The sequence below is a fragment of the Odontesthes bonariensis genome, chromosome 11, assembly GCF_027942865.1.
Source record: "Odontesthes bonariensis isolate fOdoBon6 chromosome 11, fOdoBon6.hap1, whole genome shotgun sequence".
Lineage (NCBI taxonomy): Eukaryota > Metazoa > Chordata > Actinopteri > Atheriniformes > Atherinopsidae > Odontesthes > Odontesthes bonariensis.
The window spans coordinates 35,299,142-35,317,278 of NC_134516.1; the positions used below are offsets into that span (position 1 = coordinate 35,299,142).

General features: G+C 41.8%; 6 non-coding genes across 6 annotated transcripts; all 6 read right to left on the bottom strand.

Annotated features, from left to right (window-relative positions):
* Positions 1-2,141: 2,141 nt before the first annotated feature.
* Positions 2,142-2,215, bottom strand: trnat-agu (transfer RNA threonine (anticodon AGU)). Its single transcript has one exon. It is a non-coding gene; the product is annotated as a tRNA-Thr (tRNA).
* Positions 2,216-2,477: 262 nt separating this feature from the next.
* On the bottom strand, positions 2,478-2,551 carry trnat-cgu (transfer RNA threonine (anticodon CGU)). Its single transcript has one exon. It is a non-coding gene; the product is annotated as a tRNA-Thr (tRNA).
* Positions 2,552-15,676: 13,125 nt separating this feature from the next.
* On the bottom strand, positions 15,677-15,758 carry trnas-aga (transfer RNA serine (anticodon AGA)). The gene has a single exon. It is a non-coding gene; the product is annotated as a tRNA-Ser (tRNA).
* A 304-nt stretch (positions 15,759-16,062) lies between these two features.
* On the bottom strand, positions 16,063-16,144 carry trnas-aga (transfer RNA serine (anticodon AGA)). Its single transcript has one exon. It is a non-coding gene; the product is annotated as a tRNA-Ser (tRNA).
* Positions 16,145-17,220: 1,076 nt separating this feature from the next.
* Positions 17,221-17,302, bottom strand: trnas-uga (transfer RNA serine (anticodon UGA)). The gene has a single exon. It is a non-coding gene; the product is annotated as a tRNA-Ser (tRNA).
* Positions 17,303-17,993: 691 nt separating this feature from the next.
* trnas-aga (transfer RNA serine (anticodon AGA)) lies at positions 17,994-18,075 on the bottom strand. Its single transcript has one exon. It is a non-coding gene; the product is annotated as a tRNA-Ser (tRNA).
* Positions 18,076-18,137: the final 62 nt, after the last annotated feature.

Consider the following 18,137-nt stretch of genomic DNA (forward strand, 5'->3'; position numbering starts at 1 on the left):
GTGATAATGGTCACTAATGAAGGCTTACAACTGACCTGAGACCATACCTTTTGTACTGATTGAAATGAGAGCCCGAGTGTAAAAATCTATGTGGGTTGTTGATATTGGATTATTGAATAAGTGTTGTTCAAAATTTACTTAGTAAATTCTACATGTTGTAATGTCATCTCTGTGCGTTTTCATTTTAATTTCAAGTCAGGAAAAACCCAAAGCTAATGTAACGATGACAATGACACCAAGACTGTTTTTGAATTAAAGCTGCGGTCGGCAACTTTTTTTTAGTCATATTAGCTTGAACTGTCGTGGGATTCTGGAAGTAGAATATTAAATAGGCTGTTTAGAAAAAATAACGAAATCTGTAGCTCCCTCTGAAGCCTGTAATCATGCTTGCAAAAACCGAGCGCTCCCGGCTGTTTTTAACCAATCAAGTTAGGGTGGAGGAATCCTACCTGTCAATCACAGCTTGTGCACACGCTGCTGAGCATGAGTCTGCCCCAGCTTGTGTGCGCTCACACTGGTGTGAACTCACGTGCACAACCTCGTCCACAGAGGGGGAGGGGTTTGGGGGGCGATTCGGAGCTTGTTAGAGGTTGGGGGAGGGACCTGAAAGTTGTATCAGTTTGAATTTTCCGACTTTAGACTCGGAATTTTGAAAACCTGCCGACTGCAGCTTTAATAATTTATTATTCCATATTCAAAAGATGCACACATCTCATTACAACAATGAACAATACAACCTCTACACTGGTAGAGATTTGCACAAACAAACAATAAAGATCAGTTCAGGTTTTGTATAGATTTCTAAAAATGAACAATAACTGATTGGAAGAACTGATGGTTTGAACTGACTGAAAGAACTGATCATTTGAACTGACTGAAAGAACTGATCATTTGAACTGACTGAAAGAACTGATGGTTTGAACTGACTGAAAGAACTGCTGATTAAACTGATTGAAAGTGCTCCCAATTCATTGCTGAGTTGCCCATGCCTTCACTAACGGCCCATTCTGATAATTGACCAGGAAGCAGGCCACACTGAACAATTCGTCAATGTTCCCACATATGGACAGTGGTTCCTTGTGGAAGAGTTTGTTCTCTTTCACTCTCCTTATGCACCTCTCCACGTGCACTCTCAGCCATGCAAATGACTGCGTCTGTCTGACATCCTCTCGACTCATTTGTTGTTTGTTGCTGAGAAAGGCCGGTACACCGTTCAAGGAGCAAGGTTGTCCACAACAAACCCTTTGTCCACCATGATGGCCATACCTGGCTTCAGCAGCTTTACAATCCCGGACTGCTTAAAGATCTGGGATCACTCATAGAGCCTGCATACAGTCCGGACACAAAGGTGGCAGCACCATGGGGTGCCATGCCAACCAAGGCCTTGAATGTAGTGTGAGATTTGTATGTGGAAAAAACCTCACTCTGAAGGAGCAGAAAGGATGGCGCCTGACAAAATATCTCCGTACAATAAAGGACCACCTGTGTGTCAGAAAAAGCTGCAAACTCAACTGGCAGGTGAGCTCTCACTGTCGCTGGAGGAATCCAAAGGCGCTGGCTTCCTAACAGGCAGTACAGGAAATGAGTCCATGTGGAGATGATTCCACTTGCAGCAGTGCGGTGAATGCTGAACCTCTCTGCAAGATCCCTGGGAGGAAAACCCAGTGACAGGTACATCAGGAAAAGAAGAAACTCAGTGTCTGTTGAGATATAAAAACAAAAGGCCTCTGTTTAGTTACCTTGACATTGACATTATTATTACAAAGCATAAATCAGAAAACTTTTCTTTTGTTTTGTTTTTGTGTGTTGTTGTTTTGTTTGTTTGTTTTTTTTCAGTAACGTTTTACATTATGCATTTCTGTTTGGTGTGTAATTTGTTTTTATGTGAAAGCAATAAAAAATATATGAACAAAAAAGGCCTACACCTTTTAATATCACATCACGTTACATCATCACCTACCGATGCTGGGTGATGGACTGTGCTGCTGCTGGCAGAGACACTCTGAAAGCATAAAATAGGCATAAATGACACTTTAAAAGTTGTGTGCTATTTATACGCACTTTCATTAAGTGGACGAGTGAAAAGGATTTAGTAGAAAGCTGTTTCATATGCTAAGTCATACCTTGCTCTGAAGGCCCACAGGCACTGCTGGGATTTGAACCCAGGATCTCCTGTTTACTAGACAGGCACTTTGACCAACTAAGCCACAGCACCACATGGTTCATAAAACTGATGAAAGAATAAAGAGCAGGAACTGGATCCATTTCAGAAAATGAGCTCCAGAGACTCTCCCAAAACTAACTGTGACTTCAAAAAACAATTTTTATGAAGTCTGACCAAAGAACAGACTCATAATAACCATGATGCTCATTGAAAGGTCCATCATTTGATGAAGACCAGCAATGCAAAGAATTCAGTAGAACACTGATAACTACCAGTTTCTCATAATTAGTGATAGTTTGCTCTGATGGATCACAGGCACTGCTGGGATTTGAACCCAGGATCTCCTGTTTACGAGACAGGCACTTAGACCAACTAAGCCACAGCGCCACATGGTTCATAAAACTGATGAAAGAATAAAGAGCAGGAACTGGATCCACCTCAGAATTTTTTTTTGTGATTCTGTACCTCAAGAATAGTTAAGCCATGAGTAGAAGTGCCTCCAATTGGTTCGAAACTTCATCATATTTTGCAGATATTGTTGGGTTTTCAACTCAGATCCTGGTGTTCATGAGGAAGGCACTTTCACCAGTTACAGCCAGATCTCATGAAGCGGTGTACTTATTACACGCCAACTCATTTACTGTGTTGTTACAAGGCTTTTTTATCCTTTGGCATATTATTTTAAGCTACATATTTCAAGGAAATGACTTCCTGCCCTCAGCTTTTACTCTAACTCTGACTATTTCACGGTTTGTACGTTCATTTTGATGTTATGTAGTGTGACAGGAGGAGAACCTCCACCGTACTGTACCCTAACCATTTGACATGTTATGTAAACGGAGGAAAATTACACTCTGAAAGTATAAAATAGGCATAAATGAGACTTTAAAAGCTGTGTGCTATTTATACGCACTTTCATTAAGTGGACTAGTGAAAATAATTATGTAGAAAGCTGATAATAAGCTGTTTTATATGCTAAGTCATAGCTAGCTCAGATGGACCACAGGCACTGCTGGGATTTGAAACCAGGATCTCCTGTTTACAAGACAGGCAATTTGACCAACTTAGCCACAGCACCACATGGTTAAAAAAACTGATGAAAGAATAAGGGCCTGAACTGGATCCACCTCAGGAAGTGGTTTTTGTGATTTATTTCTGATATTCATGTAATCTCTGCATCCTCACTGGCACAGAGGTTTGCACAAGGTGCTTGAATTTTACTTACCCGAAGGAGTGCACTTTTGAAGTAAGCTGTATGTAGCATAGTCATACTTTTGGTAATCTAATACAGGCACGTCACCAGACACTTTTTACCGGGGCACGTGCCTCTGTAAACATGCGTTGTGCCCCTGTAAAAATTCCCAAATACATCCTTCAGACTACGCTACCACTGATATGTGCCAAGGAAGAATAACATAGGCACGATTTTCCCTATTTCAACCAGGTAACCTTCTTTAGCCAATGCTGCATAGGTCTACCAAAGAGTGAAGTGAGGAGGTTGTATTCGCAGGCATTGGGTGCGTCGCCTGATCAGCGAATGGACCGCGTGTGACACATAGCGCGCAATTTGGAAGTTAAGATGATATAACTTCTCAGAGCATATAAGGAACTCTTAATTTAAGATTTTGACTTTTTATTTAGCAATATTCCCTCTTGTAGAAGTATTTATTGACTGTGCCACAGTGAGATTAAAACATGTTCAGTTTCTGGACTGAAATATTGTTCATTATTTTGTATCTGTTGATCTGTTGAAAGTTGCAACACTGTGCATACTGTGTTTTTTAGTAATGTTGCCTCTTGTAAAAGGCTTACTTGATTATGTTTGATGAGCTACAGAAGGAGGAATTGAAAAGCTAAATGGCTGAACTCAGGTGTTTTTATTTGCTTAGCCTGTAGCTCTGTTACTGTGGTCACCCCACAGAAGTGCAGGAGAGGATATTCTGCTTTGACTCGTTTTGCTTGTTGTTTTTTAGCGTTTGTCTAAATGACTTTTTAAGTACGTGTTGTTTTTCAGGCGCTTTGTCTTTCAGGCTTTTAGAAACTACAGTGATGTCATGTCCTCTGATGTCATGTTTCCACTGTGATGTCATGCAAAACTGTGAAGTCATAATCAGTGATGACATCACTTCTTGTGATGTCAGAAGCAGTGGTGCTCTGTTCTCAGTCAGCTGTCATCACGTGTGCTGTTTTGCTCTCTTTTTCAGCTTTCTGATCTGAACTGTAAATAATATGCAACACATGTTCATAGAGCCCAGGCAATGGTGGCAAACATGGGTTGTATGAATGCTGTATGAGATGTAAATGAAAACAGAAGCAGAAGTCCTGGGGTCCGTTTCACGTAGCAGGTTCAACCAACTCTGAGTCTATTCCTGATCTCTGAGTTGATCTACTCTGAGATAGAAAACCCTGGGTTTTCGGTTCCACAAACGCTGATTTGAGTGAGGTTAATCAACTCTGAGTAAGTTCACCTTGAGTTTAGCGCGTGCACCACAACTTTAAAAAGCCAGCATCAATGGAGCCCCGATTCGACGAGTCACCTTGGCAACGGGGAAGAGGAGGGGCTACGTTTTTCACCAACCTCGAATTGGAAATCTTAATGCGCTCATACGGCGAGTTTCAATACGTTTTTAGAAATAAGTGCAACACCGCTGCAGCAGCAAAAGTGTAAGTTTAAATGTAGTCCTTTGCAATCACAATAATATTACAGGGAAACTGCTTGAATGGTAGCCCATTCATTTATTTCATTTAGGTGCAATCCCGCGGGGGAGAAGCGCTCTTGGCAGCAGTTTAAGATGAAATATAAAAACATTGTTCAAACAGGTGAGACCTCGGCATGGAGGTACCTCATTTTGATCACGTTTTACACTGTAAAATAAATATTAAGTGGCTATTTGACTGTGCAGTTATTTTATTCCCAACATAATGCTGTTTTCACACACATAAACTATGTCTTCTCATCTATACCATCCATCCATCCATTATCTATACACCGCTGAATCCGTCAGTCGGGTCGCGGGGGGGCTGGAGCCTATCCCAGCGGTCAATGGGCAAGAGGCGGGGTACACCCTGGACAGGCCGTCAGTCCATCACAGGGCCACATAGAGACAAACAACCATGCACACTCACAGTCACTCCGAAGGACAATTTAGAGTCATCATCTATATCATGTTCTGTTAAAAAATTAAGCCTATTTAAACTAACACAGACTTCTACTGAGCCAATAGAAAGAAGGCAGATGCCCGTAAAACAGGTGGTGGCCACCACCTGTTTTACAGCCAGTGGCTGAGGGAATCCCCAGAGGGAGTCCACCCCCAAGACACGAGTGCCTTTATAAAATATAATAGGCCTATATATGTCTTTTTTAAGCCTATTGATACAAATATTTATTTGTCTTTTATGTCTTTTTTTCTTTTGTCCCAACACATTCTGATGGTGCCGCTCAAAAAGATAATTGTCTGTAAATGCGCGGTCTGATAACCATCTCCGACGAATATTTATTTCTCTGCGCAATAATGCTGCACCTTCATCCACGGGATCGTTGTCAAAAGGACATGTTCGTGAAAAAGGTCATCTCCTACTGTGCCTAATGGACTTCTAGAAGTAGAAGAACTCGCTCTGCTGACTGAATGAGGAAATCAAATGGCGTGTGTGGCTGAATGAGGGCGGAGACAGAAAGAAACTCAAGGTTTCTTGAATAAAACCTGGTCCCGACCAGGTTAGGTTCAGAGAGTCTGTTACTCCGGTAACTGACCGAGAGGTTAAGTTACCTCTCTTTGTGAAACAGGCTAGAGTTACCCCTCTTTCTCTGGGTTGAGTTACCTCCCTTTGTGAAACGGAAAACCCAGGGTTTCCCTCATTTCAGGGTTAACCAACTCAGAGTTTTCACTAAACCTGCTACGTGAAACGGACCTCTGGAAGTGTCTTTGAAGCTGTTTTGTATGTTGTCTACACTGACTGTGAAGCAAAAGTAACACAACAGCCACATCTGCAGCTTGTTCTCAGTGTTTACAGCACAATCATTCAGCTGCTTTCATGCATCAACATAATACAGTAATAACAGTGTAGGCATGCTGGTTTCTATTAGGAGCTGCTTACAAGCAGAATGGGATTATTTCTACGTGTCAGCATACAGTGTATAACATGGATTCCAGTAAGAATCTGACTTTGAAAGACAGAATCAAGATGTAAATGATAAAGTGTCTTCCTGTGGATGTTCTCAGATGTGTACTGTATGAACACTGTGATCCTTCCCCACATGTCCCAGTATGTCTGATTGTGTTCCAAGTGAGGGTCAGACTGGAGAAAGTGTCATGAAGCTGCCACCCTTAAAAACCCTGAAACAGGCAACGTGCACCAGGAGATACACACTCTTTAACATCCTGTAAGGGGTGTGCTGGGAGGTTTTTGCTAACCAAGTTGGCATTTATCAAAAGTCTTGTCCAGTATTAGCATCTAGATCACATGATTTGGTTCAGGCTATCTTTCATCGTTTTGTCAGCCTGATCAGAAAACAAAATTGCCGCCAGTGGTGGAGAACCTGCTTCCTTTGGGGTAAGTAATCATATATTAGTCATACTTATTTTCAATCAAACAACAATTTAAATTCCTAATATTAATTAGGACATTTGTCTAAACATTCTGATGAAGAAAAAATGTTTCTGTGTTTGTGGTGCTACTTAGCAGCTTTTGAAATGTATGTATCCCCTGAGATACGGTGCCAGATTAGGGGTAGAAATTTGGTCAATGTGCATTATTCAAAATTTTGTTTTGGTCTGGATGGGATTTTGGGAGATTGGGGAGCGATGACAGTTAAGGCGGGAATAGCAATATTGTTGATAGTGATAATGGTCTCCCTATTGGTGTGTTGCATTATACCCATTCTGAGAAGGTGTTTGCTGCAAGTGATGTTCAAACAAACAGTGGAAGAAACCAGGAGGCAGATGATCATGCAGACCGGGTCTGAGGACCAACGCATGGGAGAGCGGGTCAACGAATGAAGGTTATCAACGGACGGTTCACAAAATTCTTTCTTCGGGTGTGGAACCAAGTATAGTCTGACAGGGAGAAGAGATGCTGAAGATCTCTTTGATTGGGAGTGACATACTGGCGACCTCTCCTCCCAGAGTTAGCTTAGCAGTTCCAGACCCAGCCGGACGGATGTTCGGCCAGAAGCAGATGACACCAGAGCACAGGAGATGGGACGGGACTGGAAGAGCTGCATTACATTGGATTTTATAACTATTGTTGTGTGATAATCCATATTTTTTTGTATTGTATTAGGTACAAAACTGTGATCAATTCATTTGATGGCGGTGTATTCATTCTATGTGTATTATCAATCAGAACTGATCACTGATATGTCCATTGCCAGTTGTGTTAGTCACCTGTTCGGAGTGCGACCTTTGGTAAAGTGGTCGGTCACCAAGTGGGGTGGGGCCGTAGGTGAGTTTTCCCAAAATAAGAACATGAGTTACGAAAGTAGCAGCCGGTGGGTTTTTCGCTCCTATGCACTGCGAACAGTGGACAAGTGTGATGGCAATGTTAAAATTTGTATTGTTGTTGAAATCAGTATCGTTTAATTTCATCATTTAATGATTTAATGTGATTCGGGTACATATATATATTCATTTTCATTTATTCAATATGTTCCCTTTGACTTAGAATGTAGAATTATTGGAATAATTTAGGACTTCAACTCCTAAGACAGACCTAAGTTATGGCGATCAAGAAAAAGCTTATTTTTGTTTGTTAGCAATGGTCAGTCTTTGAAATGGGTCAGAGGAAGGAGCTGTCTCTTCAGAGATCAATCTGTGCAGAAGTTCATGTGATCAACGACACATCTGGCCTTTGTTTTATTTCATCAAATGGTTAAAGGAACTTGTGCTTCTTTCCTGGTTGACTTTTCGCAACCCTGGGTCAATAATGTTATCGTTGTCTGCAGGACTTGAACCTGCGAGGGGAGACCCCAATGGATTTCTAATCCATTGCCTTAACCTCTCGGCCAAAGATGGGGCAAAAAGGAACTTTTACAGAGGGGGAAAAAGAGGAAGGAGAAATGAGGAAAGGAAAAACAGATAATTATCACACTTCTACACCAATTAAACATGTTTCAACCACATTAGTGTCTTTGTGGCAATATCTTTCAATTTTTAATTAAACTGATTTACCCTTTACTTAATACTTTTTACATTTTAAATTTATGTTAAATTTAGCAGAGAATCAGAATTATGACTATTTTGGTTGTTTTCTGTTTATACTATTACTATTGAGGTCCAACAGAATTTATATGATACAACACAAACAAATTATGATCAGTGAAATTTTTTTAGTCTTACACAGCTGCATACACTGATCTGTAGTTTCTTCTGGACATGTGTAAAGGCTGACTAAAACAAAACAACTGGGAGAATATTCCAGATCAAACGTTTTTCTTTAGACTGATCACATCTAGTACAAACCAGTGTTAAATCAAAACACAGTGTCAATCATATTCTTCAAAAAAGTTTTACATTAAAACAACAGAGTAACAAACAAACAAACAAACTGTAACAAAGAAAATCATTTCTTTGCAAGAGATTCTCTCCATTCCAAAATGGTCTGTCCAGAGGCTGGACAATACCATTTCCCTTTAGTCTGTGTATGGCCAGTGCTTTTATTTTTGGCCTGACCACAAACTGAACATTGATAGTGGTAGTCCGGTTTCCACTGCCGTTTTTTGGGAGGTTCCCCTCTTGCCAGGCGATCCTGCTCTTCTTGTTCTGCCCTATTCTGTCTCCACCTCCTGTAGCGATTCGTGCTGAAAGCAGATCTGATGGTGATGCTGCTGCAGCTGCTGGAGCTGCTGGAGCTGATACATGAAGTGGTGGTGTATGGTGCTGATACCATGGAGCCAGAGGAGATGGCAGGGGTGGGAACTGTCCTTGTCTAAATGGGGGCAAGACTGGGGCTGATGGACTGTAGCAGAAACCCGAAGAAGTGGGCAGAGTTTGTGGCATCTGATTCTGCTCATAGTAGGACCAAGCAGGTGATGGTGGCTGCTGACTCTGTGCATACAAACAGCAGTCAGGAGCTGGGGCTTGAAAAAAGTGGCCTGACTGGTGTGAGGATGATGAAACAGTGTTTGAATAAGGAGGATAATGCTGTGCAGAGCCAGTTCTACCACCAACGTGTGAACAGATCAGTGCCTCGCCTTCTCTGTTTTCAGGTTCCTGAAACTCCATGCGTTTATGTCCATGTTCCACAGGAATGGAGGGAAGCTGTCTTGCTTCTGGCAGGAAAGATTCAGCCACAGACACCTTCTGAGGAAGCTGCACACCTTGGAGTAGAGTGTCCCGGTCTGTTCTTTTCTGTCGCTCATGTAACCTGAAAAATAGTACAATAGAAACATTTTTACTTTTCAAAGTGAAGTGAAGTGTAAAGTGCAACATCTAGTCAAAATAAAAAAGGCATCTTACCAAGCACACACAGTGGTGTTGTTGATGGTGACTAACAACAAGTTGGTCTGGTCTTGTATGTGCTAGGAGTCTTCAAGCAGCTGTTTGACATGACAGTAAGTTTGCACGATTGACTGTGGAATGGGCAGAACTTTTCCCTTGCAGTCTTTTGGTCAGTTTCTCGCTTGTTGGTATTCTTTTAACAGCTTGAGGCAAATGCACTCAGAGATTCTGTTGGTGTCAGGTCTCTGGGCAGCCTGGCCATGGGTCATGAACAGTCTGTGTGAAAAACAGGTCATTAAAAGTGCAGAAAAATGCAAGTTCCTTTAAACTAATTTGAATGGAGCAGCCATGAAATGCAATAGTATTAATTATTATTACTGTATTAATCTCCTAATCTTAAAACTAAAATGCTAAGACATAAAAATAGGAATTGCAAAACTTGACTTGGCTTTTACTAGTCAGTAGGCAAACAAATTATGCATTGTGTCAAATATCAGACAGGTTACCTTTCAGCTGCTTGCTGACCAGGTGCAGACCCACTGCGTTTCCGAGAAGCTGATGAGCCGATTGAGGTTCAAAAGATACTCTGCCAAGTTGTCAACAGCCTCCCATCCAGGAAAACCTCTGGAGTCACACCGGGTCTCCTTAAAGGAAAATTAATTTATATACAGATACACATGCACACAGTAAATGTATAAAAATACTGATTTTTAATGTTACCTGAAACAATTTCCTGGGACTGCTGAACGAGTCATCTTCTGTGAATGCACCACTGGTATCGGACTGGATAATCCATATTTGTAGCAAAGAAAAAAAAGAGAAATATCTTGTTCAATAAAAATAAAGTAAATCAAAGCGTAACATCAAGTGCTGTCCGTGGTGTGCATGAATGAAGTATGCAGGTGTAGCTGCTGAGAATAGCAAGCAAGCCAACAAACACTAACCCAAATAATAAAAGTGGAAAAGAACCTGTAGATCAAGCAGAGCCAAAGCCTGATTTCTAAGCAAGACTAACTACGTCCCCTAATTGTCCATATAACATAAACCAGCTACGAAACAAAGTGGTTCATATTCTAACCAAACACAATGGACCCATAGGGGTCTCATAACACCTGGGATGAACTGCTGCTTGGTCCACCAAAGGAGTTGTCATCAGTAAGCAGATCTCTGACTGGATCAACAGTGCGAGTGGGAGAAGCAGGGCTTGCATCGAGACTAGTTTCCTGAAAACATACAGAAAAGACAGCAAAGATTCCTCATATCCTTGGACTGCAAAAAAAAAACTTTTCTCTGTATTCATGATATCCATTTCAGATTTTGGTCCCTGATGTCAAGGTCTTTCTAACATAAAAGATTGAAATTTTTTTTTTCATCATTCAAATGATCATCATAAACTGTTCACTAACAGTCATGATGACAGCCAACCATCAAAATCTGGTCAATTAGAACAAGGGGAAAGGCCCATATATAAGCACGCAACACGTGATGCTTATTGGTTCTGTTAATGAGACAAATTATTCACAATACATGCAAGTGAATATTTGTAATTAAAAATAAATCAAATCATTCTAATGAAATGATCACATTACCTGAGATGACATGGGAGATGACCCTTCCTGGAGAAAAGGAATATTAGGGGCCGATATCTCCAACTGCTCATACTGCAGCACCCTGGAGGGGCTCTCCAAGACGATGTCAGTGACGTCACTGATGGTACCATCAGCACTGTCCTCCTCCTGAACATCGGCTTGCATCTCTGGCAAAACAACTTCCAGTTCGCTGTCCTGCTGGGGACCTAACAGGTCTCTCCTGTCTGACTGAGCAAGAAGATACTCCGCAGCAATCCGCTCACCTACAAAGTCAATCATTAAGTACACTTACAACCATTTTTAAGTTTACAAATTTGCTGTACTAAAATTAGTATTTTTGTGGAATTTGTGAGATAAAGGTCCAATACCAGTTGGACAGCCTGGGGGAATGAGCTCTGGCAAGAGGGCATGACCCAGCACTCTGATGCTCAGGGTGTTAATGTTGGACATCAGACGAACATCGTAGACTTTAGTGTGAGATCTGCGACTCGCATCTAAAGCTTCTTGGGCTCTTTTCATGTTCCATCTGGATCCACCCTCAAGCATATACATCTGAGTGTGCATGGCATTGCTTCTCCATCCTTAAAAAAAAACAATGTGGCAAAGGTTAGCTGCATTTATGAAATGACAAATATTCTTTGCATTTTCTTTTCAGAAATGATGCTGATTTAACCATTTTAGATGTACAGATAAAAATCTGGAAGGTGTGACAGCAATGAATGACATCAAATATAGCAATTTACTGTTTACCTGGGATGAAGGAGCACTGATGTCGATGAAAGCTTTCAACTGAAGACGACCCCCTGCCACATCTGAAGGTTTGAACTTCTTTGTCTCCCTTTTGTGTTGAGCCAAGCTTAGTATATAGTTCAACACCAGGTGGGTCTTGGATGCATGGTAGGTGCTTCTGCTGCACTCGCCACACACGAGTCATGCTCTCAGGGTTGATCAAGCGTAAACCTGTGGTGTCAGTCAGTTCCCACATGGACTTTAATAATCCCTGAATGAATTTCCGGGTTTCTTCTACTCCTCTGGTTCTTCTTCTACAATGTTTAGCAAGCTCACTGGAGCTAATGTTGGCCAAAACTTGTGCTTCTGTGGGAGGATGACCACGATACTTTTTCCTCAGCTCTGAGCTCTTGGCTTCTTTAAGGCGGCTGACATCATCTTGATCCCATTCGAAAATGCAGGAGGACAACTTGGAGCAGAATGTGCCATCAAGAGGATGATGCTCTGTGGTGAGACCGGTTGGGAATCGTCTCATGTAGTGAAAGATGTCCAGTCTCACTGTAGTCTTCCACGGCCGAAACCACTCAAGCACTGGAGGCCCACCTGCTTAGACAAAAAATAAGCAAAATAAAACACAAATACATTCTACAGTATTTCTTTATTCCTTTTTCATGATGACTCAGGGCTTATGGTATTAAAGTTGTGACATAAAACATAACTGTTGCCAGATTATACCTTGTTAAAAACACATTTCTTTCTTTTGAATCAGGTTTTCAATTTAAAGTTTAAAATGTTTTAAACTTTGAACTGTAAACTGATGTTACAATGAAGTGCAACAAAGTCTGAAGATCACAAACCTGATGCACTGCAGCAGTCTCTGTCAACGTAAAGGATCTTTGGCTCTGGTTCTCCAGCATTCTGATAGCGCAGGACAATCCCTTGGCACAGTTCCTCCAAACCTGCTCCCTCACCTGTGGTCAGCACACAGTTCAGAGCTTGGCCATGTTCGTTGGTGATGTTCGTCATCCACGTAGTCTCAGAAATGCCACCAGCAAGCTTTTTGGTGATCTGTTTAGTGTAAAGAAAATGAAAAGCAAGAACATCAGAATGCAAATAATAATTAGAATTGACAAAATTTTAGAGGTGTTTTACTGTACCTTTTTGGTAGAGTCAAGCTTTAAAATCCTGCCGTATGTTGAGGTGATGACACCCTTCATCTCAGACAAGTGACTCAGTATTTCATTGGCATGCACAGTCTGAAACCACTGTGCAAGAGGAAGAGGGCAAAACCGTGGCGGATTCTGGTAGGCAACTTTATGGCTCCTGGCTAAGACACTCTTTTTTTTGTGACGCTCACAGTCAGACATATACTCAATGGTGCGCTTTGCCCACTCCTCACTGTGCAGCTCTTCTAAAGCTTGCTGCACATAACTGGAGCTATTTCCAACAGTCCGCGGTTTCAGCAAAGTCACGCACCTTTTGTCCAGGGCCAGCTGTGTGGTGAGAGTAGCTGGAAACTTGTTTCTGTTGGCTGGATCTAATTGGCTTAAAACCTCGGTGCTCCACGGACAGACAGGAATCATGCATTTACTGCATCGTGGATAATCTCCTCCAATCAAATAGTACCTTGAATTCAGGTCAACGACTTCTCTGACCTTTGTGTAGATCCCAGAGTGGTGCATCTTGGTGTTGCACTGTTGACATTTCAGTGAAATACCCCACATCCGCATAGGTGCCCACAGAAACATCCGCTGCCTGAAGTAGACCAGGGGATCTGGAGGTGCAGTCACTACCTTTGGTGGACTGGGTGGATGAAACCAGTTTTGGGAGAACCGTTGTCTAAACTGGCCTGTGGGGTGGTAAAGGCACTGTGCAATCCACTCCTGGTCTGCCGGCTTGATGACCTGCAAAAACTGCTTGGGAAGAAAACTCACCCAATTCACCTCTGGAGGCCTAAGGTGGACAACAGGAGAAGAAGCAGCTGGAGGAATTGGCGGCGGGCGTTGCACTGGTGGAAGGCACTGCTGTGGCTGAAGTGGTGGTTGTTGGGGTGGTGTTGCTGGTTTCCCATGTTGTGGTGGTTTGAATGCTGGTAGTTGGTGTGGTTGAGATGCTGATGTTTGGTGTGGTGGGTCATGACCTTCTTCAATATGTTGAAGCAGCCCAACTGCACCCTTGACCTTTTTCCCACATTGCTCACAACATTGTTCTGCATGAAAGTCAGACAAGTGTTCATTAAAATGTTCCACGTTGATGTTTGCACTACATAATGCACACTGTATCTGCTCTGGGGTTTGACTGACTGAGATGCTTTGAGGTTGACAGCTTCCTGAACTTGAGCTCCTCTGTGCTGTGGGGTCAGCTGGAACTTTGCCTACATTTGAACTGCTCTGTGCGGCTGGATCTGCTGCAGCTGCGGCTACACTTGAGCTCCTGTGCATGGTCGGATTTACATTTAAACTGCTCTGTGCAGCAGGATCTGCTGGGGCCCTGGGTACACCTTGGCTGCTCTGGTTGGCCTGGAAATCTGACGCTGTCCCTGCACCTGACACGTTTTCGGATTGAACCCTTGTTGAACCTGCCTGCTCACCTGACTGTGGAAAAACAACATTGAATTTGTTGCTAAAGCTTGAAAAACTTTTGTAATAAAACATTAAATTCTTTCCAGTGTTTTAGAACAATCAATTTTAGAACAATTTCTAATTAGATTTTGTGTCTTATATATTCAGAAAGGTAAAAATCTGTGAAACACTCACAACTTTAACAGTCACATATTGCAGTGTGAAAAATAGCTTTTTTTTCCATCTATTGTAAATAAATAAAAAAGTTTAACTCACCTGATGATAACCACAATTGCAGGGGATTTCTTTTCCAAATATGTCGGTTGTCCGGACTTTCTGGTTGAAGACAGGAGTCAGTGGACAAGCGTCTATCCGCTGAATGACAGCCCTCCATCTTCTGGTTCCAGATCTCTTCCCAGTGGAAAACTTGAACTTTCCCTGAGCATACAGCTGCATAACACCAATGGATTTCAAATCCATCGCCTTAACCTCTCGGCCACGACAACGACATACACTCGTTTTCACCTTTGACATTCAACGGTTACAAATCATCATTTTCATGAAGAACTTCAACTCCTGAGACAGATCTAAGTTATGGCGATCAAGAAAAAGCTTTTTTGTTTGTTTGTTAGAAATGGTCAATCTTTCAAAATGGGTCAGAGGAAGAAGCTGTGTCTTCAGAGATCAATCTGTGCAAGAGTTCATGTGATCAACATGTGAGCTGGCCTTTTTTTTGTTTAATCAAATGGTCCAAGGAACTTGTGCTTCTTTCCAGGTTAACTTTAAGCAACCCTGAGTCAATAATGTTATCGTTGTCAGCAGGATTCGAACCTACGCGGGGAGACAAAAATGGATTTCTAATCCATCGCCTTAACCTCTCGGCCACGACAACGACATACACTCGTGTTCACCTTTGACATTCAACGGTTACAACTCATCATTTTCATGAAGGAATTCAACTCCTGAGACAGACCTAAGTTATGGCGATCAAGAAAAAGCTTTTTTGTTTGTTTGTTAGAAATGGTCAATCTTTCAAAATGGGTCAGAGGAAGAAGCTGTGTCTTCAGAAATCAATCTGTGCAGAAGTTCATGTGATCAACATGTGATCTGGCCTTTGTTTTTGTTTAATCAAATGGTCCAAGGAACTTGTGGTTCTTTCCAGGTTAACTTTTCGCAACCCTGAGTTAGTAAAGTTATCGTTGTCGGCAGGATTTGAACCTACGCGGGGAGACCCCAATGGATTTCTAATCCATCGCCTTAACCTCTCGGCCACGACAACGACATACACTCGTGTTCACCTTTGACATTCAACGGTTACAAATCATCATTTTCATGAAGGAATTCAACTCCTGAGACAGACCTAAGTTATGGCGATCAAGAAAAAGCTTTTTTGTTTGTTTGTTAGAAATGGTCAATCTTTCAAAATGGGTCAGAGGAAGAAGCTGTGTCTTCAAAGATCAAGCTGTGCAAGAGTTCATGTGATCAACATGTGAGCTGGCCTTTTTTTTGTTTAATAAAATGGTCCAAGGAACTTGTGCTTCTTTCCAGGTTAACTTTTCGCAACCCTGAGTCAATAATGTTATCGTTGTCAGCAGGATTCGAACCTACGCGGGGAGACCCCAATGGATTTCTAATCCATCGCCTTAACCTCTCGGCCACGACAACGACATACACTGGTGTTCACCTTTGACATTCAACGGTTACAACTCATCATTTTCATGAAGGAATTCAACTCCTGAGACAGACCTAAGATATGGCGATCAAGAAAAAGCTTTTTTGTTTGTTTGTTAGAAATGGTCAATCTTTCAAAATGGGTCAGAGGAAGAATCTGTGTCTTCAGAGATCAATCTGTGCAAGAGTTCATGTGATCAACGACACATCTGCCCTCTGTTTTCTTTCATCAAATGGTCCAAGGAACTTGTGCTTCTTTCCAGGTTAACTTTTCGCAACCCTGAGTCAATAATGTTATCGTTTTCGGCAGGATTTCAACCTACGCGGGGAGACCCCAATGGATTTCTAATCCATCGCCTTAACCTCTCGGCCACGACAACGACATACACTTGTGTTCACCTTTGACATTCAACGGTTACAAATCATCATTTTCATGAAGGAATTCAACTCCTGAGACAGACCTAAGTTATGGCGATCAAGAAAAAGCTTTTTTGTTTGTTTGTTAGAAATGGTCAATCTTTCAAAATGGGTCAGAAGAAGGAGCTGTGTGTTCAGAGATCAATCTGTGCAAGAGTTCATGTGATCAACGACACATCTGCCCTCTGTTTTCTTTCATCAAATGGTCCAAGGAACTTGTACTTCTTTCCAGGTTAACTTTAAGCAACCCTGAGTCAATAATGTTATCGTTGTCAGCAGGATTAGAACCTACGCGGGGAGACCCCAATGGATTTCATATCCATCGCTTTAACCTCTCGGCCACGACAACGACATACACTAGTGTTCACCTTTGACATGCAACGGTTACAAATCATCATTTTCATGAAGAACTTCAACTCCTGAGACAGACCTAAGTTATGGCGATCAAGAAAAAGCTTTTTTGTTTGTTTGTTAGAAATGGTCAATCTTTCAAAATGGGTCAGAGGAAGAAGCTGTGTCTTCAGAGATCAATCTGTGCAAGAGTTTGAGTGATCAACGACACATCTGCCCTCTGTTTTGTTTCATAAAATTGTCTAAGGAACTTGTGCTTCTTTCCAGGTTAACTTTTCGCAACCCTGAGTCAATGATGTTATCGTTGTCGGCAGGATTTGAACCTACACGGAGAGACCCCAATGGATTTCAAATCCATCGCCTTAACCTCTCGGCCACGAACACGACATACACTCGTTTTCACCTTTGACATTCAACGGTTACAAATCATCATTTTCATGAAGAACTTCAACTCCTGAGAGAGATCTAAGTTATGGCGATCAAGAAAAAGCTTTTTTGTTTGTTTGTTAGAAATGGTCAATCTTTCAAAATGGGTCAGAGGAAGAAGCTGTGTCTTCAGAGATCAATCTGTGCAAGAGTTCATGTGATCAACATGTGAGCTGGCCTTTTTTTTGTTTAATCAAATGGTCCAAGGAACTTGTGCTTCTTTCCAGGTTAACTTTAAGCAACCCTGAGTCAATAATGTTATCGTTGTCAGCAGGATTCGAACCTACGCGGGGAGACAAAAATGGATTTCTAATCCATCGCCTTAACCTCTCGGCCACGACAACGACATACACTCGTGTTCACCTTTGACATTCAACGGTTACAACTCATCATTTTCATGAAGGAATTCAACTCCTGAGACAGACCTAAGTTATGGCGATCAAGAAAAAGCTTTTTTGTTTGTTTGTTAGAAATGGTCAATCTTTCAAAATGGGTCAGAGGAAGAAGCTGTGTCTTCAGAAATCAATCTGTGCAGAAGTTCATGTGATCAACATGTGATCTGGCCTTTGTTTTTGTTTAATCAAATGGTCCAAGGAACTTGTGGTTCTTTCCAGGTTAACTTTTCGCAACCCTGAGTTAGTAAAGTTATCGTTGTCGGCAGGATTTGAACCTACGCGGGGAGACCCCAATGGATTTCTAATCCATCGCCTTAACCTCTCGGCCACGACAACGACATACACTCGTGTTCACCTTTGACATTCAACGGTTACAAATCATCATTTTCATGAAGGAA